Raw genomic sequence first — 22,151 nt, forward strand, 5'->3', positions numbered from 1 at the left:
GTGTAGTTTTAGTATCTGTTGGGAAGGTGTAGAACTTTTTAAAGGCTGTGTGTGACATCATCATAAACGCTCACTGATTGGAAATAAATTAAAAAGTTGTTGTTCCCAAATATTAGCTGTTTTGTGAAAATTGAGATCTCTGTATTTAACATCACTATATATCAACGTTTAATGTAATCATATTGTGATAATATGATCATTTCATGTTATACTGTTATGTTATAAATGTGTTCATTGGATTCAAACATCAATTCCAGTACTTTACATCTGCATATTTGCCATATTGTGAGGTATAGCTATGCGTAGGTATGTCTCAAGATGTAGTTTGGATTTGCAAGGCTAAATTAATACGGCAGGCTTTGGTGGTATTTAAAAAAACAAAGATGTCCGGGTTAAGTATAGACACACTCTAGCAGCAGCTGTTATGTGTGTTAGCCTCTCGGTCTGCCTGGCAGAGGTTTCCTCCTCTCTGTGGTCATGCTGGTGACCTCTGTGATATTGTGAACATCTCCCTATTTCCTAGTTCCACACCATTTGAAGTAGCCTTGCAGTAAGCTATTTTCCTCTGGCTCTCTGTTTTACACTCACATTTTACTGTTCTTTCTCCCGCAAGTCTGCTGAATAAAACCACTGTGTTAAACTTAAAAGGGAAATCTACCCTCTGACAAAATTTACATTGTTCTATCTCAATGATTTTGGACCATAAAGTATCGACGACTCTCTTCCCGAAGTGGACAGTTTGAATTCATGGTGTTATCAGATGACACTTTATGGCGGAGGTCCACTGGCACTGTATTAGTGGCTGACTCTGTGCACTTGTAAAATTTTTGTTTGAGGTATAACAGCCAAATGGATTTTATTTGAATGTCTGGCGTTCAGCTGTGAATCAGAAACTGTCCCCACATCCCAGTAAAATCAACATGGCTGGTGTGAAAGTGTTGTAACAGTTTTTTCCATCATAACTGTCTCACTAGCAGCTCTGAGATTGACATCACTACTATATCCACTGTTCGGTTCAAGAGGAGAGTTAAGAGAACAATTTCATTCAAAACAAACACCGTAAACTAATTTTCTTTTTACTGTATTCTATTGTTAGTTAATAGTGTTTTGGGTATTATATTATCCTACCTCATATGCAGCACCAGACTGTGAGAGTGGCTGTCATGGGAAAGAATGGTATGCACTTTAGATCTTCACTTCCTGGATGCTATAATTTCTCAGTAAATATTGTGACGATAAGGATTAACAGACTTTTCTTCTCTGTTTTAGGATTACTCATGTTTGCTATTGTGATGTGGTTGGAGAACAAGCAGAGAATACTGATGGTATTATGGATGACAGATTTACAAGGATAATCTCCTCTAAGGGTTTAACAACAATTTGTACAATTACTTATCTCTTTATCCCACTGCCTTAAAGTCTATAGGAGGTATTACAGAGTTTCAGTATGATTAATGCTGATGATCAATGACAGTGAACTTTGGAGTGGGTACTAAAAGCTTAGTAATCATTCTCTAAGCCAACATATCTTACTGTAACAACTCTAAGATGTTAACAGTATGATAAAACTGTTATAGCCCAGTTTACAATTGCTGAAATAGTATCTATGTCTTCTTCCTATGTCATTGGGTGTTTTATTGTCATTTTGGGTACACTCTGACATTGTGATCTACTATAGTCTAATTATCAGTGGTGCATAGCAAGAGCAAACCGTGTGGTGGTGGTGGTGGTGGTGGTGGTGTGGCTTTGGATTATTTTGAGATCAGAAGTGCAGCTGAAAACAAGGAGGAATACATTATTGGTGAATGTGGGAGGCCTGGCTTCAATCATGACTTATCAAATCACTTTTCCTTCTTTTCCAAAGGAAGAAAACACTCTTTTAGTCAACAATGTTGCTCTGGTCTAAGCAGAGCAATTGCTGAATGTAGGAAAAGGTTCAATATTATTTGACTTAAAGCCAAATAGATTTTGGCAGCAAATCACTTGGACAATGAGAAGGAGCCATTCATCAGCCAGTTCCTGACACCTGAAGAGGATATGGCCATCCCCAGACAATCACTGACAGCACTGTGTTATATAGTAGTTGGAATGAAATATATTGAGGAATTAAATCAAAGTCCAGTTGACCAACATATCATCTACAAAGAGAAGTCTGTAAACTCAGGATTTACTTGTCTCATATAACACACTCACACTTAGTGCCAGGTACTTTTGACCTGGTTTATGAAGGTAAACCGCAAATAATCAAATCCTTTCCACCGAAACTACACTGAAACACTTGAACACGAGCAACACCCCGTTTTTAGTGCACCTCTACATCATTTACAGTGCATGTTTACATCTTGTTGTATATCAAATATCTACGAAATGCAGCCTGAATGCAGTCTGAGTCTATACAGCCACACTAGCAGGTCTGTGGGGCTGTACTTAGGTATAGCTGCACTTGAACTGCTCTTGAGAATGATTTCATGGAGCTAATTGTCTCATCATTATGTGTTTACGACTGTATTAATAGCTGTATGTTTAAAATGTGTGCGCAAGCTCAATTTGCACCTCGACTGAACTGTTGTTCTGTCTGCATGTGCTGTTGTTAAAAGAAATAAAATATGTAAACGCAACGGAATGTTCAAGTGTATCAATGTGTATTCCTGACAGACAAGAGGAAAAAAAAAACGCAGCTGCTATTTTTTAGTTGAGAGTCAGAAACTTGAATTGATGAATAAACTGAAAATGAGAATTCTTGCCCAGAATTGCCATCTGGCATAATCCAGGTCTGGGAGACTTTTAGGATTTGGCTCGCTGTGTACTCTGAAAAAAAAAAAAAAAAAGTCGAGACTTTTTGAATAAATAAATAAAAATATTTCCAAATGGCCTTACACAAGAAGATTTTTGGCCATAATTTGTAAAACAAATGTTTGAGTTTTCCATAACTGTAAAAATAACTTGATCCTACTGGGTATCAATTTCAATTTACAATTTAATGATCTGTTTTCTTGTTATTATTTCCTCTACTGCCTCTCTCGCTCTCTCTCTGCGACTCTCTCTTACACACATAAACAAGCACAAAAAAACACAAACAACGCAGCACACCCTATGATTGCCCACTCGTAAAACTCACATGGTGTGTCATAGATGGTAATGATGGTAGAAAATGGCCACTCATACGTAGTTCAGCCTTGCTCCACTCTGTGGCCCGCTGCTCCCTTCTGTGTGTTTATGTGTCTCAATATTCCCATTCTGGGATCTTGTATTACGCCAAGCCCTGGAGATGCTTTACTGGCCAGAGACGGCGTCCTAAAATGCCCTGCTGCTGCTGCTGTTACCATGACAACCTGGGAGAATAAAAAACAAAGCCCAACCTGGTCCAAAATGCCTCTCTGTTTTTTTTTTTTTAACCTGACCAACGAACCAATGAAAGCTGCACCTGCAACAAGCCAGCACTGCTATTTTGCTTTCAACTGGTGAGTGTGTCTGAATGTACTGGTGAATCTCCCACTGGATAATAAATAATCTCCAGTCTTGTATCCTCGCAGAAAGGATGAATATCACTCTGTAATTCTGCTTGTTACATCTTCTGTCCAAGAACTTACTATGGTGGTTAAGAATTCAATCTGAAGGGGCATTTGACAGGTTAAAACCATTAGCAACACTCAGCACAACACTGGCTGCCAGTGGACACATATTTTTCATCTGTTCCTATGCTATGATGCGCACTTCTACCCATTACAAACAATACAGTAGCTGTAATATCTATACCTAATAAAAGCTTCGCACAAATCTGTTTGTGACCTGAACTGGTCACATCCACTCAAAAGTTGGCAATGAACAAACAGCAATATAACAATCAAGCTGGAAAAGAACACAAAAAAAAAACAACAGAGTGACAAGGTAATGATTCTCTCTCATCTAGCCCGACTTTACACTAAAAGTCTTTGTAGCAGCAGAAACAGTTCAGCCAGAACATTTCTTTTTGTCAGCTAGACGTGTTGCTTCTCATTATGCATTCTTGTTCTTGTGCCATGCATGATGTGTTTCATGTAATACTATCGAACAGTAACAATTTGTCTGTAGATTCACCACATCCACAAGGTTGAAATTACACTATCCACCGGACCATCCACTCTACAGTTACAGTCCAGTGGATAGTTTCATTTTGACATAACTCCGAACGAAGAGACTGTTACGGTGGAGAAAAGTCATAAAATATACTGTGATAATGATGCATGCCCTAAGCAGTGTTCATATAAGCTGGCTGAAATAGATATTAGACATAGATCACAAGATCACAGCTGTAAACTGTAACAATTATTGTGTTATTATTTGTTTCAAGACAAGCTTGGGAAAAACAGCTAATTACACCTAAACAAAAATCATTTTACATACAATAAGTTGATTAAGTTTATGTATTAATAATACCAAGAGGATTTTGAATACATTTATTGTATTTAGAGCTTAAACTGCTTCTTTTTCTGACTTACTGCTTTAGGCAATAGTCCGTGACATCTTTGCTCACATTCTTGCCCTCGGCCCTAAAGCCACATGAAATCCTTTAGTCTGCTCTGAATATGTTATGACCTTTCCTGCAGGTCCTTGTAGAATACCACAGACAAGGCAGGCTGCTGCAAGGCTTTGGCTCAGATCAATACTAATCAATTTGTCAGTCTGTTAGCTAATAACAAGCTAAGAACCCGCTGCTCGGAAAAATATGGCTTCCAGACCTCTTTAATTTGTCATAATAGGAGGGCAGAGGAAGCAAACCTGATTATCTGGCTCTTGGTCTCTGATTCCTCTTGTGTGGCAGATACAATTTAAAGCCAACCAGGGTTATTTAAGGAGGCCCACTGCCTTTCTCTGTTTTATGCTGTCAGGTGGATTCGATTTGGAAATTGGACCGTTGCTAATCACATTTTTGCGCCAGTCAAGCTCTGATGTGTGTGTGTGTATGTGTGTGTGTGTGTGTGTCCCTGAACACCTAGAGAAAAAAAATACAAAAACACCATGAACAACACCTTTTAAATGGAGAGCAAGCTTACAATATGTAGTGTAAACCTGTATGTCCATCAAAATGCTTCAACAGGGATCTACTGTTCAATTTGTCACTCAGACAAAACTGGACCATGCAGGGAAATAATCATACAGAAATGTGTCAACATAGATTACGAGCTGAGATAGACGTATAAAACTACTACCAAAGCCTCGTTGGCTGGTTTGATGAATTTTAAAGACAGAGGCTATCCTTCAGATCAGGTCCGTGGCCCTTGACTAGGTCCAGCCCTTTCAGTTCAAGATGAATAACTGGATGGAGGATGTATGGCTTTGTGCAGGGTTTCTTGGCCTGTCACTTCACCCCTTCAGCACCCAGCAGCTCCCTGGACCTCTGCTAGAGCTGCAGAACACAGGGCCCATTAATCAAACCCAAAGGTCAGGAGCTAAACCCAATTTACCCGCACGCTCTCCTTGTCGCTCACAAGAGTAATGAACATGTTGGTGGCGAACCAGGAGGAGACCAGCTGAGAAACTGTTCAGAGGGATTTAGTCTTTCTGAAAAATGTTCATCTGCACATGGTTCATCTGCGGCCGACACTTTCCCAGGAGGGAGAGAGACAGTCTTATTCTGTAGTTAGCCTTCCATACTCTTTTTTTTGCCTTTGTAATCCTCATAAAGCAAAGGAGATGAAAGTGAATAGAGAGTAAATATAACCCCCTCAGATTTGAAGTTACAGAAACATAAAACTGCTCTGTGAAGTCTGGAGGCTTAAATATTCATCAAAAGCAGACAGAATGCAACAAGCTACACACTTTGCTGTTACATGATATCAGGAAAAGGAATCAGCATGCATACTATGAATGTCTACTTCTGTATATATGATATTATGACAAAGGACAGGTGACAAATTAAAGGAAAAGCCGAAATTGGAGGAATGAACAGCTGGAGGGATGAACACCATTCTTCCAAAAGATATTCCCTCATTTGGTGTTTTGATGATGGTGGTGGTGGAGAGCTGTGTAACACATCGGTCCAAATCGCCCATAGGAGTTTAACTGGGTTGAGATATGGTGACTGTGAAGGCCATAGCACATGATTCACGTCATTTTCGTACTCATCAAACCATTCAGTGACCCCTTGTTCCCTATGGATGGAGGCATAGTCATCCTGGAAGAGACCACTCCCATCAGGATAGAAATGTTTCATCATAGGATAAAGGTGATGACTCAGAACAACTTTGTATTGATTTGCAATGACCCTTCCCTCTAAGGAGACAAGTGGACCCAAACCATGCCAGCAAAATGCCGACCAAAGCATAACAGAGCCACCGGATCCCCTCACTGTAGGGGTCAAGCATTCAGGCCTGTAACATTCTCTTGGTTGATGCCACACATGCATACATACATTTTTGCACCACTGAACTCTCAGATGCGCTTTCATCTTTGTAATGAGGGGTTTATGCACTGCAACCCAACTATAACATCCCTCTCTATGTACAGACTGTTCTTGCTGACGCAGTCTGATCACGTCCTGCATTGACATTCTCAGTCACCTGAGGAAGAGTTGTTCTTCTGTTTTTCCTTACATATCGCACTAATGCACAAGCATCTCTGTCATCAAATGTGTGCTGTCGACCACAATTTACGATCCTATTTACTGACGTCTTTCCCATAGATCTAATTGCGGATGTCTTTAGTTCCTACTGGAAGACAACAGTCAGTTGAGCAGTCTTTGTGACTGAAGCTCCTGCCCCAACAATGAACCCTCTTTCAAAGTCACTTAGATCTTTTCCTCTTGCTATCTTGATTCAAAATCAGAATCAACTGGGCCTGTTCAGCATTTTTACACATGCAACAGAGCATGATCGGATGTTAATTGCTTAATTTTATCATGCAGTGCACCTGTGTGGAAGTATCTGTATGTGTTATATTTCTCCACTCATTTATTCAGGTTTTCCTTTAATTTGTCACCTGTCTCTATACATGTATAATGACATCCAGCAGCTTGTCATGCTCTGTTAGACAAATACCCTTTAGTCTCGCCTCTACAGTTGGGATACAGTTCTGTCTGAAAATCACTGCAGACAGCTTTAGTAAGCACAAAATGGTATATATGATGTTCTGTCCATAGTATGTCTTAAACTGTCTCTTTTGCTGTCCTTGAATTGTCAATACATAGTAGCATTTTCCCAATTTTAAAAAGACAGTTTAAAGGGAAAATTGACCACCGTGAATATGATGATTTCTTAAAACTAGGTCACCTATGTAGTTGAAATGTGCAATCATTTTTTGAATTGGTGCCCTATGGCTAGAAAAAACTGAGAAAAAGGCTGTAGATCCCCCATACCACTCTTAAGGGGAAACCCTACAACAACCAGAATGCATTGTGCTCGTCCCATCCAATCAGACTGACTGACTCCACTGATGGTGTGTTCACGGCCAGCAGGGCACTAAAGACAAAGTTAGTGAGCAGCAACATTATATTTCTTTACTGAGGCTTATTTTCATTTATGAAATGTTTTTCCTCATCAAGTCTGGATATATCGCTCCGCTGTGCAAGGATCATAACACAAACGGCTCGTTGGAGTCACTTAGATTGTGTGGATCAATGCTAAACTAAAATGCAAAACTTACAGAGTGCTGCATAATGCTGCTGGATGCAGCAGTAAGTAACAGGTAACACAGTCGCTGTGGTTCTGTATTCAGTGTTAAAGTCAGAAAAATCAGGTTTATTAAAGCACCACAAAGTTTGTTGCAGTGCAGAGTTTTCCATCTGTCTCCGTTGTCCTGACGATCCTCACCAGATGGTGCAGCTGTCTGTCCGGCTGCAGGCGCCACTCTCTCGGCTGCCGGTGTTACAGCTCCTGTGGTCGCTTCCTCCTTCATACTCTTTTTGTCTGATTCCACAGCACTATATTCAATTATATTGTAAAGCTAGTTGTTTGTGTTTGTTAGGAATCATGGAGAAATTCAGCAGCTGAAGTTTGTGTGTCAGGCTGCAGCTGTAAGTTAGCTTAGCTCTGGTGGTCGCTTCCTTTCCCATACTCTGTTGTGTCTGATTCCACAGCGTGAAACTAGTTTTCTTCTAAATATACTGATACTTTGAAGTATTTAGTAGTATGATATTTTAGTGTCTGCTTTTCTCTATTGCCAACATAACATGGTAGATGGGAGTGTTTTGAGAGACCCACATTTTACCATCCTTGAAGGCAACACGACAGAAAATGCGGCAACGTAGTTTGTAGCCTAAGTCAGAGTGAGGAGCTCTGGGTGCAAGCAACATGTAGGGAAGTTAAACATTGTTCATTTGCATATACTACCCACATTGTAATCATACAATGCTGGCTGAAAATCGGCAAAGTTTCCCTTTAAGTGAAGGAGTTTCATTTTCTTAATCAGTAATTATTCTTATTTACACATAATTTTGACTGCGCCGTCTCCTCTTATCCTCTCGTCCGTCCTTCAGCTGTCTTCCTGTTTGTCATGTGTCTGCAGAGAGTGTCCTGTCACTACCGTCAGCTTCCTCTCAGCGCTGAGAATCCAATGACTTTCCCCTCATCCATAATTGAGAGGCCATGCTAGGTGCCTGGAGAGCTGAAATGAATTAGCTGAAGGTATTAATAGCCGTCTAAAAATACAGCTGCAGGTCTGTTTCCAGGGGCCCTCAGAGGCAAGGTGTTCCTGCTATTAGCGGCAACCCTTATTGAAGACATTATGTGAAGTGACAAATATGAGCTATTATGTGAAAGCTTTAATGTCATGCAGTGAAAAAAAAACATTAATTGGAGATAAATGCTTATTTCCAAGCCATAGCAAAAAAAGAGAGAAATTATAGTCATGTAGGAAATTTTGAAAAATAGGCCCAATATCCTTATGACTCCTCATATTTATTCCAATCCTCTTCTATTCAATTCTGTTCCACTTGAGACCCCCTTTAATTAAATCAACTCACCTTTCTCCACTCATAATTCCACCATCTACTGCACCATCAAATGCCACCCACTCAGTCTAATAGAAACAAAGGAAGATCATCAGGATAATGCGGGTGACTTGCAGTCTAACGAGGCAGGCACATTTCAGCTCTAATGATCTAAATGAACTCGTCACTGTCTCTTTCCTCTGTGTCTGAATGCCTCTGCTGACCTGCTGTAATTACACCTTTCATTAGCCATTAGCGGGGATAGCCTCCTAGCCCTACTGGATTGATCGGGCGTTCACAGGGGTGCTGTTAACGACACTGCAGAGGAGGACAGGACCGTATCCAGCCAGCTGATAAGGGCAGGTACTTCAGGGAAGGGAATGATGGGGAAGATAATGGCACTGAACTGCACTGAACATCATTGCATTGAACATTACAACTATCTTGGGTAACACTTCATATGATATTATAGATATAATCTACGATTCATATTATAGATTATATCTATGATATGAATTTAAAGCCTCACTTTACAGGAATTAACGAGGACTTCTTTTATCACTTTACCTTTATTTATCCAGGAGGAGATTTTACACTCTATTGTTTATTTCTTTTTATTTAAATCACTTCCTTGCCTTGAGTTGCTACGATCACACCTGGGAGCTTTGCAATTTGTAAGATTTAAACAGAGTAGCTGTAATGCTTTTATTGTTTAGAGTGCCAACTGCACACTCATGCACTTCAAGTAGCAATGAAACAAGTGATAATACTACAGCCTGGAGCGCTGTTCTTAGGCGCTCTGTGAGCAGTATGACTGCACTGTCATGTTTCTCTTTGGACTGTCAATCAATGTTACTTGTTTTAGCTCATTAATATTAAACATTTTGTAAAGTTATCTGAAATTAGAATAAATTTTTGGTGACAAACAAGTATAGCCTAAGTGTTTGTTCTGGCTTGTCTACATATTTGGTCAAAGTTGGAGTTACTAAAGAGAAGACATTTTATTTTGTTTTTTTTCTGCGGTGGCTCTTCTTATATCATAGATCTACAGGCGACATGAATTTTGGCCTCTTAGGAAAATTAGGAAATTGAATTAAATTCTAACAGCCACACAGGCAGCGAACCATCTGAGGAGGGCGACATTTTCAGCTGTTGCTTCGTCTCCTTTCTATAATGTGAGATGAACAGCACTGCGTGTGCAGGAGCTGCTAGTGACTCAGCAGGTGTTGAATAACATTCACAAAAAGTAGCGCATAGTGGCAATCAGTCCTAATGTTACCCTATCTTGTTAGTGGTCACACTATGAGTGGAATATAAACTTGACAACCATGGGTCCACCCAAATGTTGAATATTGTAAAGGGACAGACAGCTTAAATCACTAACGGTATATAACCAGCAAGGTGGACTTGTAAAAAACTCCAACACCCCTCCTCTCTTTGAAACATGGAAATCTATGCACAATAGCCATAGTGTGATTATACTGTAGTTTATATTTCCTTACACATGATGTGAGGAAAATTCAAATGTCAACTCTAGTTTAAAAATCTTGATCTAAGCATTAGATGAACAAACGACACTGTGCTCTTTTTAAAATGTTGTAAACCTACTGAAAAGCTCAAACTAAAGAAAATAAATGTAATAATATCTGACTGATATTGTGAAACTGAAAACTGCTTTCAGCAGCTTTTGGACAGCACAGAAAACACTACACTGCCTGCCTACACAAGAAGTCATCAAAATAACTGAAAGAAGGATTGTGATTTCTACTCTGTTGAGAACTGGAGTATTGTATTCTGTTGTAAACCACCATAAACTTTCAAACACAGTATGAACACAGTTTCATGGGGAATTTTCTGACCTCAACGAGGAATTCCATGCCAAAAAAAGTTTGGGAACCAGTAAACTGATATTGAGGGGTCAGAACTCTGACAGACTTGGGAGAAAACCTCCCACAACTATCATGAGCAATATTTCAAGAGAGTTTCCATTCTCGACTGGAGTTAGAAAGATTTTACGAGGTTCAAATGTGATTTCACAAAGCTGCACACACAGCTTCCAATTAATTCCCAAGCCGCTGCGAAACCCTCTACAGTGCAGCTTGTATGACACTAAAAGGCACTGTGAGATGTGGTCCAAGAAAAGCTAAAATATCTGCAGCACTAAAAGCTGTCATATCATATCACCTTGGAAGCCATAATATCCACAGTGTGTCATGACTCATGAGTGTCTTCTGAGTGTTGTAATGCAACATTAGACAGTTGTGGGTGTCGTCAACCATACTCCATGGAGCATTACAACCTGTGTTACAGCAGTAAATAAAAAAGATGGAAAGATCATAAGACAAGCATTTACAATTATAGCAAATTAACTGATAGTAGTCTTGATGCAGTGGTAATTATGGCACCTGATGTCTTAGTGCCATATTTTAATCACAGAAGCGCAACAATAAACACAACGTGGTAGGTCTCGGATGCAAGGACTTTGTGGGCGTCTCCAAACACATCTGCTATTTTGATTCATGTCTGTGCAGCAGCGCAAAGTGCCAAAGGGCTGGGTGAAGGTGAGCATAGATCTGAGGGTGTAGTGGTTGATTAACACACCCTCAGCCAGTCACATCACAGTTAAGCCACTCACAGTGAAGCACATCGAACACAAAGAAGATTCCCTAGAAAATAATATTTTTTAAGTATATAAGTAAGTTTATAAGTGCAGAGCATCGCGATGTAACTGCGTCTCACGTAGTAAGTGGAATGCAATGACTTCCTGCAAAAAAATAAAACGTAACGCATAATTTCTTTGTTATTTTGAAGGATATGCTTTGTTCTTTAAACTAGTGTTATGTTGGTTTGCCTATCACTTCCCCTTTGTATTAACTGTAGTTATACATTGTAGAGTAAATTGAGATGAATACTCCTAGTGCATCAAAGACAGTGTAAGCGGAAAGCAAAGAGAAGTGTTGGCATTAGGATTCTTTGTGGCATAATGGGCTAAAACACAAGCCGTTTACATGACACATCAAGGATTTGACCCTGGCTTACAACCTCTGTCACATTAAGTTCCCTCTCTCCCATCATTGCTACAGTATGTACTCTATGTAAACCAGACAGGCCTTGAGGTAAGGTTAACAAAGAATTAACCTATCCTGTTGTGTTTTATAAAGACCTGATCATAATATGCTCTGTACTGCTTCTTCTGCTTATCCACCTAGAACACTACCAACACTTAAAGAAAATCAGAAATAGCTGTAGGGGGATCAGCTTCTCTCTCTGCGCTGAGTAATTCTTTATCCTGCCAAAATTCATCTGCCATGCTTTCCTTCTCCCTTAACTAAATCCGTCAGCTCCCTTACAATGTACTGACAGGCCCCCTCATTCAGCATCATTCGATTATCAATTCTCATTTTGCGAGCTGCGGCTAAGCTCGTTTCAGATTTAGATCCCAGACTTCAAGCAGCCATAGATCACCTGTCACTTGTCAGAGCTCTGTGGCAGAAAAGGACAGAAAACCGTCAGTGGCTTTGGGCAGTCTGCCAATGGCAGAGAAATTACTTCATTTTATGTCCTGGAATTGGGACTTATAATGGAGGTGACAGAAACCAAATAACTTTGGCATGTTCATGCCGTGTATTCTTCTCAGTGTTAGTGGGTGGGTGTCGGGTAGACCCCTGGCAATAACACATATTTCTGGTGCAAAATGTCAACGTGCAAATCCCATCAACTGCTATCTATGTGCTCCAACTCTTACTTCATTAGCATTTGACAGCAGCAGATATACACTCATATCACTGGTGAAAGTTAAAGTGCTAATACTGAAGAAACTGTTGAGTCTCTTTGTTGGTAATCAGATGTAAGTGCAAGTGTGAATTCAGTGATTGCCAGATGTTCTCTGCCACAAGGGATATCTCACTTATAGGATTAGCATAGTCATACGGAGTAGACATACAGCATTATCATCATTATGAAGCACTTAAGGATAAGCAAAATACAGCAAGCCCCATTTCTGGTTTCCCTTGACTGCTGAAAAGGCACAGAAAGCCATCTCTTTGCTCTCTCACCAGTAATGGTGCAATTGAGGAGATGTGAATTCATGTCTGCGGCAGCCTGAGAGTGGATTGAAGAGCTTCTCTCATCCCCTGTCACTCATCCACCCTGATGGGCACGTTGCTCTCCTCTGGCCTCTCTTTCTCTTTCTTTCTCTCTTCCACACCTGACAGACAGCTCCTCTGTTCTATTACCCCCAGCTGTAATTTTATGTCAGTTGACAGGAAAAAGACCTATTTACAAATTTAACATCCAATCTTGACACCTGAGCTGCAGCTGTCAACTGCAACGAACCTGCCGACAGAAAGAGCGGTGAGGAAATGTTACTGCATCGATTTCCACGAGGCTTAATTGAAACATTTATACAAATCCGAGCCAGCTTGCACTTCACTGAATAAATACCGCTTGTTTTCCGCCATGTGAACAAATGTGTTAGCTGCAAACATAAATTTGCAGCAAGCGTCCCGCTGAGAGATGGAGAGACTATTATAGTCTTTCTAAATGCAGTATCTGCTCGGCTTTGTGTACGATCCCACCCCTAATGTAAAAAAGAGTGTCCCCCTTTATTTATTCATCTCTTTACCCCGCCGTGTTTTCATTTATTGGCACTGGAGGCAGACAGCAGGATATTGATTGTGTGCTTTCTTCCAGGGGTTCGTGTGAAAAGGGGATCCATCACCTCTCTGCAGCCCACCCACATGAAGGCCCCCATTAGACAAGCCCTGTTCTCCAGGGTGGGCTCTTCTGGGTGCACAAAAGCCCCTCTCCATGTCTCTCACTGAACCTTTTCACAGACTGAGAACTCTGCACAAAAACAATCCTTAATCCAACGGCGTAATCTCAACCCCAATGCAGCTAAAAACAACATCCACTGGGAAACATGTTTCAATAGGGACTTAGAAAAATTGCCATTTCCTTGAAAGGCTCTGTGTTATGATTTGCGTGGAGTGTTTGTCAGTTTCGGAGGAAAAGGCAAGTGGGGGGCAAAGCCAGAGGAAAAACATGTCAACCCTTAATCCATTTCTTCCATTGATATATGTACGGCAGGCTTAACAGAGATTTAAATAATTCAAAGTGCTTGGACTGCCAAAGCTCCATAATCAGCTTGCGAGCTCAAGGAAGCAGCACGATAGAGTGTACAGTAGTACCATACTGGGAGACTGATTGCTCAGCCCACATGCATAATTAAGCAGAGGCGGGGGTTGGGCTTGGGGGGGCGGGGGGGGGAGCCCCATTTAATGACAGATCTGAGGTCAGTTCGTTGGTGCTCGTGCAGTATTTCTACAGCCTGTTTACATGACCGGCTGCATAATGATCTGAGAAGTGTGAATACAGAGGAGCTGTACTGCGGAGCGTCTTGTCAATGTTGTATGTTGTCAGCAAATATGCAGTCCCAAATAAGGCTGAGTATCTCAGGCGGGATTTATGGCTCCATATGGTTCGCATTAGTGAAAATTTAGTAGATTATCACAGATGGAGTTGTTTAAAGCCTTATTAGTTAATAGGACATGGCTTACTGTATTGGTCCCCACTGTTCTCATTCTGCAGTTTAATGTTGTAGCTTCCTACAGCACACAGTAGACTGTACACAGCCCAGACCAATGCTTGACATTTAACAGACCCAGTGAGATTAATTTCTCACTTAGGTTTGGGTTGAGCTTGAAGAGGAGGATGTGGAAATTCTTTTGTTTTTCTGAAATGTATCGTCAGTAAGCCATCCCATCCAGCTTAGTTTGGACAGAAAATAAGGGTTTTTATAGATCATTCTCCAGTTGTGGTTTAATTTCAGACACCATATATCTATGTGTTCACTGATGCATTTTGGCCTTTTTTGAAAACACTCAGACCTTTAAAAGACCACATAACCAAGTCAGTCAGTCAAACAGTAAGCCAGTCAGTAGGACAGCGTGTGTATGACCTTACCCCGTGTCCTCCCATTGGCGTGTCTCTGTCCTCCCCTCTCAGTGCAGGGACCCAGATGGCATGAGGCGACAGTGACCAGGGCGAGGGCCCGTCTGTCTGCCAGACTGACAGCAGCTCTGTGCCAGAGGCTCATTATTAAGCAGCAGCCACAGCAACAGCAATGACAACAAGAGCCATGCAGCCTCCAGACTGCTGCATGCAGCTGACCGCGTACAACACAAAACACAAACCTGTCTGTGACCACTGCCATGCCGTTAATAAGTGGCAAAACAGGCCTTTTCTGCACTCTGTTGCTGTGAGGAATAGTATTGCACATGAACGAATATGAACACTCAGTGAAAAGTGATGTGAATTTACAAGAATGTAATCATTAAAGTCTGCAATACGAAACTGATTATTGTCAGCAGAGTCCATTTGTTTACTAGAAGACAAAACTCTACAGGAATTTGTGAGATTTGTGAGACAAATGTGACAACATCACAAGTATTTACTCACATCTGACACAGTCACACCAGGACCTTGAAAGGCAAACTTGACAAACAGACTTGTCATATCCCTAGAATAATGAACATCAACAACAATAAATAAGAATATTCTATTAATGTACTGTATGGTACCTACCATACTTGTTCAGGAGTTTTTCTATCACTATACTTTTACAGCTGTTACTTTAAAACCTTTGCAGCTTTTGATTTCTAACTGCAGCACACAAATAAATCATTACAGCCACTCAATCATCTCACTTGGCACTGAAGTACAGTAGCAGATTACCTATGTAGCAAATTAGAGTTGGGGGGGGGGGGGGGGGACTATGAGGCTGACACTTGAATATATTGATAAGCTCCTGGACAAACAGTGCTGTTATTGGTATTTATGTAACGTTGATTCATTCTAACATAGCTGGCATTTTCAAATTCCTAACCATCCCCTAATGATGACAAAGCTGCTGGTGTCAGGCGATTATGTTTGACATTGCGTAACTGTGTGTTTACATTCTGTGCTCTCCAGTCATGGCTGACAGGGCAAAACATTAAAGAGTGTGGGCTCATTATACTAAATTTGTGGCTAAATACAATATATGTAAAAAGGTAGTTGCTTGTAAAGGGGGCACCACTAGCTACCTCAAGAAACACTTACAAATTCAACATTCTATAAATCTCAAGCAGTGCAACGTGTTTGACTGCTTTAGCAAAGCGGCTGCTGCTACGTCCTCAGTGCAGCCTCTCGGCTCCGATGCTGATGGGATTTACCAAACTAAAAAGGCGACTGTCTTGACCGCGTCACGTCAAGGTAACGCTTGTTATCGTTACCGAAATGAGTCTGAAGTTATTAACTCAGGACACAGTTAGCATCGGTTTTAAGCACTTCTAATTTATGTTCCTAAATTATCCCATTAACAACATCAATCAATCAGCAGCCACGGCTTCATCCCTCATTATACATACAACAAACTCAGGAAAACAATGTGACTTATTATTTCTGCAAAAAAGTAATAATCAAATAACTGTTTAATCTTTTCACATCCTTTCATGTCATGTCTTTATTTTTTGCACCAAGTTATGGAGAGCAGTATTAATAAGAGTATTGATAAGTATTGGTAAGCAGTATCAGTATAATGCTGATGATACTCATCCCTACTTGATACCCAGCAACACATTTGTACAAATGATTTTTGAGTGAGCATCTGAAGATTTTTATGTCATCTTGTTTATTTTATTTTGACATCTTACTTTGCTAAACATCAACAAAATCACTTTCTTCAGGGATTTGTGTACATCAGTGGATGAGTGTTACATTAAAAATGCATTAAAATTTCTCTTTAGCTGCAGCATGAGTCTGTTTTCATGACAGGATGAAGATCATTTGTAGAATAAAGATTAGAAGAAAATCCTAAAATTATTGCACACAATTTGGTTTCTTCCAGATTGCCGTTTTCATCTCATAAAGCAAAAGTGTAGAAATCTGTTTAGGTGTAGACATACAACCAAGTTCCCAGGAACCAACAGGATGTCTGATATAATGCAAACAGATGGTGCAGTGCATACAGTGGGGAGTACAAACAGAAACACATATACTAAGCAAGACTGAGCAGCCTGAAAAGCTAAAAATAGTTTCATATTACAGCATGTTTTTCAGAGCCGGGTTGTAATTCTACAAAGATTTCTATGAGACAAAGCTGTTTGAGGCAGAAATAATCTCACTGGTTGAGTTACACTATAATTGCCAGAGAAAAAGAATTTCAGACAGCCTCGCAGACCTTCAAAGATTAAGACACTGTGTAGTTGGTAAATCATTTGAGATTCAGTTTCATAACAATGAATAATTGCTTTAAAAAAGACATGTACATCATGCTGTGTCTACAGTCTCTAGTACAATGAAAGCCTATTCACTCTGAGAGCAAAGCGAATGATCAATTTTAACGGGTGCTTTTCTGAGATATAATTATTTATTTTACAGGAATATGGTGTGTTTGGCAAGGTAGCTTTTTAGTCGCTCTCGAATTTCGAGATTATTGAAATTTAGACGGAAGTAACAAAATGGTGACACCCATAACACAGTATGTATAAGGTGTTTTATATTTTATTCATATTCTGATTCATCTGTTCTGCTTACTGTGAAGCCGAAGCTTGATATTGCTTATTCCTTTGTATCATAAATCTCCATTGTTGTTCAAACACTGTTAATATGAGCCACACCGTTGCACCAGGTGACATGTTCCTTCATTACTATGGACACGCACAATGTAGTTTATTTTGACTCAATCCCACATACACCATGCTGCTGCTGTAAATACTCACCAGTAATCCATGGCTGAAAATACTCCTCAACAAATGCACTATTTACTCCTGTTTGACTCACATTTGCTGAAAACTCCAACTAAAACTTTAAAATATAAACAATAGATGAAAGATTTAGACTACCTGTCAAAAGTTTGGACACACCCTCCCATTCACTTGAATGAGAGAGTGTGTCCAAACTTTTGACTGGTACTGTATGTCTTCAACTGAAAACTAACGGGCTCCATGCTGAGAGCCACAGACGAAGTCCAAAAGTACTGAGACAAACCAACTGTTGTTGGTTTTGGTCTTCATATGGGATTTATTGACAATAAGAAAAATATAGAATAATGCCAGCCTTATCCTTTAATACGATTGCTCTAAAAAACAATATTTTGGCTCCTCCCACTGAAACCCAACCAATGAAATAATTTCTGCCTCCTGTTCTGTGCTGAGAAATGTTTGAGTAAGTAAAAGTTCAATGTGCAGATGGGCACACAGACCCTTTGTAGCCTCCTCCATGTGTTCCTTCATTGTGCCATATAGTATAAGCCCAGTGTTTGTTGACTGTGTGCTGTAAACTGGCACATTACAGATTGTAGACTGAGCGTGAGTCACAGACAAATCCTGGCAAGCTTGTCGCTCCTCAGTGCCTGTGATGATGTCAGCATAGCAGCAGCCAATCAGCTGGGCCCTCTCTCTGAAATAACTCCAACCCAAATTAGAGCTCAAACACATTCCTACAATACAGTATTCACATGCACAAGTGAAGCGTATGCAATCCACCCGATGCATGTAACCATGCACAAACCGACACACTCTTTCACATGAATGCAATTCAAAGATATTGACAATTATATTATATATTGACTTGCTCGAAAAAAACAAACAACTGTTGACACACACATACTAAGAGTACACACACAAGTAAACACACTTGACAAACCTCCACACACACACAGACACACACACACACATTGCCAACAGACAAGACACAGCTGTGAGCCCAGAGCAGCGCTCCAGCCAGCACAGCATCGAGCCTGCCACTGACTGACAGGACCTAAGGGCTTTTCTGCCCTACAATAACATATTTTCATAATCATCCTTCTTGCGGCTAATAATAACCTTTTGGGGGGAAATGCGGCTAAATAATGAGGGTAGCAAATGCACCTCAACACCTCTGCTTGGAGAGTCTGGTTGGCAGTGGCCTTGAAGTTTTAAGTGGAAACACCGGATTAGAAAACAGGCTGCAAGCTGCAGGCAGACCAAACCCTTCATACTTGCTTACTTCAATAAATGTTAAACATATCAACCTTAACATGTTATTCATTCAAAACAGTACTTGTGGTACTTGCACTCCCTCTTATTTTCTCTTAAGGGCACACTAGGAAAGATCTTTATATAAAAGTACACTCATTTTAGCAACTCAAAATCAAAATATGGGCTGAAAACAGCGTCTATACACCCTTACTGAAACTCTGACTGACCCTGTTTTTACAGATAACTATTACAATCAGTTGTGCACAATCATGTACATTGAAATGGTTTGATAATATTACTGGCCTTAATGTAAAATATGGACAGTCTACATTGGCTGTAATTGGTTCTAATTTAAAAAAAAAAAAAAAAAAAAAAAAGTCAAAATGTTGAATGAAGGTTTTGGAGCAGTATAACTCTCTGATCATATCTATTTGACATAAAATAGTATGTGTCCAACATTCAATAAACCTTACCTCAATGACCAAACTTCACACAATCTTCAGCCAGCGTTCCTGTAATTTATTCTTAATGCATCTAAAGCTGATTTTGACTTATTGAGTCATTGGATCCCAACTGAAATAAGACTGAAATAATAAAATAAAGGTCAAACCACATTTTTTCTTGTGATTATATGTCAGTCTTAACAACACCCAATGTGGCTTTTGCTGTATGAATGTTCAGTCCATCATACTATACACTGCAGATTCGCTGATATGAAGAGATGATGATTGGAACGATGGGCCTTTTTCACAACTTGAAGCACAGGTGTAAATAATAAAATTGATGATGGCTGAATTCAATTTAGGTAATTTAGTTTCAGGGTCCTGCTATTGTGCAGACAGGCTCACTGTCAGAGCCATAATGTTATTACTGTAATACCTGTGTTTTTCTTACTATGACAAGTCAGAATGTCTGCTGTGAAAAGGACCGATTCCCCATGAGCACCTTTCAATCAAATAAACAAGAAACTACCAGAGTAGAAATCTATTGGATCTATTTTCATGACATGCAACTTGTTTGAGATTAGCGCTTGTTCTATGTGGACTCTAATCTGCGGATCTGTTTTTGTTGAATTTGCTTGCTTTGTAATGAGTATTGTCCCAATTAAATTTCCTCTGTGTATCTGCAGTGTAGAGTTCAGGGGCAAATTGTAAAAGCAGAAATGTTATGAATAAACTGAATATTTATATATATATATATATATATACATACACACAAACAGCTGTAGAGCTAATGTCAATATAGACCCAGAACAGCCCCTACTCCGACAGTATTGAGAAGCTGCACACCCTGGCACATGGGACTACAGCAAAGCAACTGATAAGACTTTAGCCAGTCTCAATCAGTATTCTGGAAAACGATAAGAAAATAGGGCCAAGGTTGAAATTTGTTGGAGTTATGCTTGCAGATGCAGCCTTTCTTGCATTGGTAATTCACCTCCTCCTTGCATTCATTATGGATGAGGCCCTCTTGCTTTCATGACAGCCGCTTTCATCCCCACAGAGACTGGAGAACTTTGAACTCTCCTCTCCCCATAGCTTTAATATAGGTAATAGTAACAAAAGCATACAGTTTCTTTGGATTACATGAATGCTGGTAGGGCTCTCCTGGCAGTTTACAGAACATGCCACCGTGTTTGTGTAAATGTGTGTTCAGCAGGTCTTAATTAATGGAGGCCCTGAGGATCCGTATTGTGTTATGCATGAGAGTAAAATAGACCTATGAATATATTATCCTGTATGTTAAAGGCATGCTTTGCATAGCAGCTGTAAATGCCAATGCCCACACACACACGCACACACACACACACACACACACACATACATACAACAGCTCCTTTATGGGGAAATTTATTGATGACAGAATTCAGTCTGCTCTTGAAAAATGGGTGAGCGGAGCTAAGTGCGGCTTTCCAGGGAGTGATTCCTTGAGTCTGTGGTCCTTATGTCGATGGTTGTTAACGGCTCCCTCTATTGCAAAGTCAACATCCAGCTTCAGTCTCTGAGTGAAATACCTCCGCTGTCGACATCGTAAGTCTGTCGGAGGAGACTTGAAATATGGCTCTCCTCTGACCACCTCGAAGTTGAACCCAGAATAAGTGCTGATGTTTGTGTTACAGCTGGCCGACTGCTGGAGATTCTTAGTTCAATCATAGCAGCTCCCTTTTGTTCTTCTTCCTCCTCATCATCTTCTTCTTTATCGCTTTGTCTTTGTCTTTATCCTCCCATGGTGGTCACAGAGTGGACACCAGACCAACAGGAGATCTGTCTTTGTGGCAACAGCTGATGAATCCATAAAGAGATTACTACCCTACAAAAACCCACCAACATATAAAAGCTCTGGTATTGATTGCACCCTGGTTGGATTCCTCCTTGTTTTCCACCCACTAGAGCATGCCTGGAATATGAAGTCATGAAAAGCTCTTTGTGCTCATGTTGTAGTGATCACTAATACATGTGTAAGGTTTTTTTTCTCTGCAAGAGTTTCATTCACTTTAAAGTTTTCCACCCGTTCATTTTGGCTTGTCATCTCTGCTCCCACTTTGATGTTGTATCTTAACGAACTGTTGCACAGACACACAATCAAAAAAGATCGAAGAGTTGCAAGAGTTTAGCGGGAGTGATATTCTTAGCAACACTGGGCTGTGGTCTGCACCATTAAGTATTTAATCTATGATAACTTTCATTTTCTGCATAGTTACACTCTCATTTTATAATCTAAACCGGTATGTGTAGACTGCTGTCTATGGAAAATGTTATTCTCAGTTTTAAGCCCTGTGAAGTCCTGGTGTCCTGGTACCGTTTATGTATTTATGTTTATCAGGTCATTCTGTGTTGCTTTTGAGGACATATATTTACACTGTAAACGGTACTGGCACATTACTGAAGCTGCTGATGCCTGGTAATCTGCTGAAATACTCAATGTTTTGACATTTTAAACTGAAAAATTAAGCATTACTGCTTTTTTAGCCTTCGGGAAAGTGGAAATGCCTCTAGAATAGTAACTGAACATGACAAAACAGTGTGTGGGAATTCAGCCTTAAGGCTGCAAAAATTATAAATTATCCAACAGTTATGAATTATCTTTGCTTCTAAAAATGACTCAGACGATTAATCAATTGCCAAATCAGCAAATTTGTTTCAAATTGGTTCTGTCGATCGACTGCTCGACTAATTGTCTCAGCTCTAATTTTACATACACCATAAGTGACTAATGTTGTACTACTGTGCACCCATGTCATTTTT

General features: G+C 40.1%; 1 protein-coding gene across 7 annotated transcripts in view; it reads right to left on the minus strand.

Moving 5' to 3' along the window:
- LOC122991827 overlaps positions 1 to 22,151 on the minus strand; it is a 107,797-nt gene that overhangs the window by 54,164 nt on the left and 31,482 nt on the right. The window contains exon 3 of one of the 7 annotated variants that reach the window (XR_006405920.1): positions 14,113 to 21,188. The exons of the other annotated variants lie outside the window; for them this stretch is intronic. The gene's annotated coding sequence lies outside the window, so the exon portion shown is untranslated. Of the gene's footprint in view, positions 1 to 14,112; positions 21,189 to 22,151 lie in introns of those variants that run through there. 7 annotated transcript variants of the gene reach the window in all.

This window comes from Thunnus albacares, chromosome 2 (genome assembly GCF_914725855.1).
Source record: "Thunnus albacares chromosome 2, fThuAlb1.1, whole genome shotgun sequence".
Taxonomy (NCBI): Eukaryota; Metazoa; Chordata; class Actinopteri; order Scombriformes; family Scombridae; genus Thunnus; species Thunnus albacares.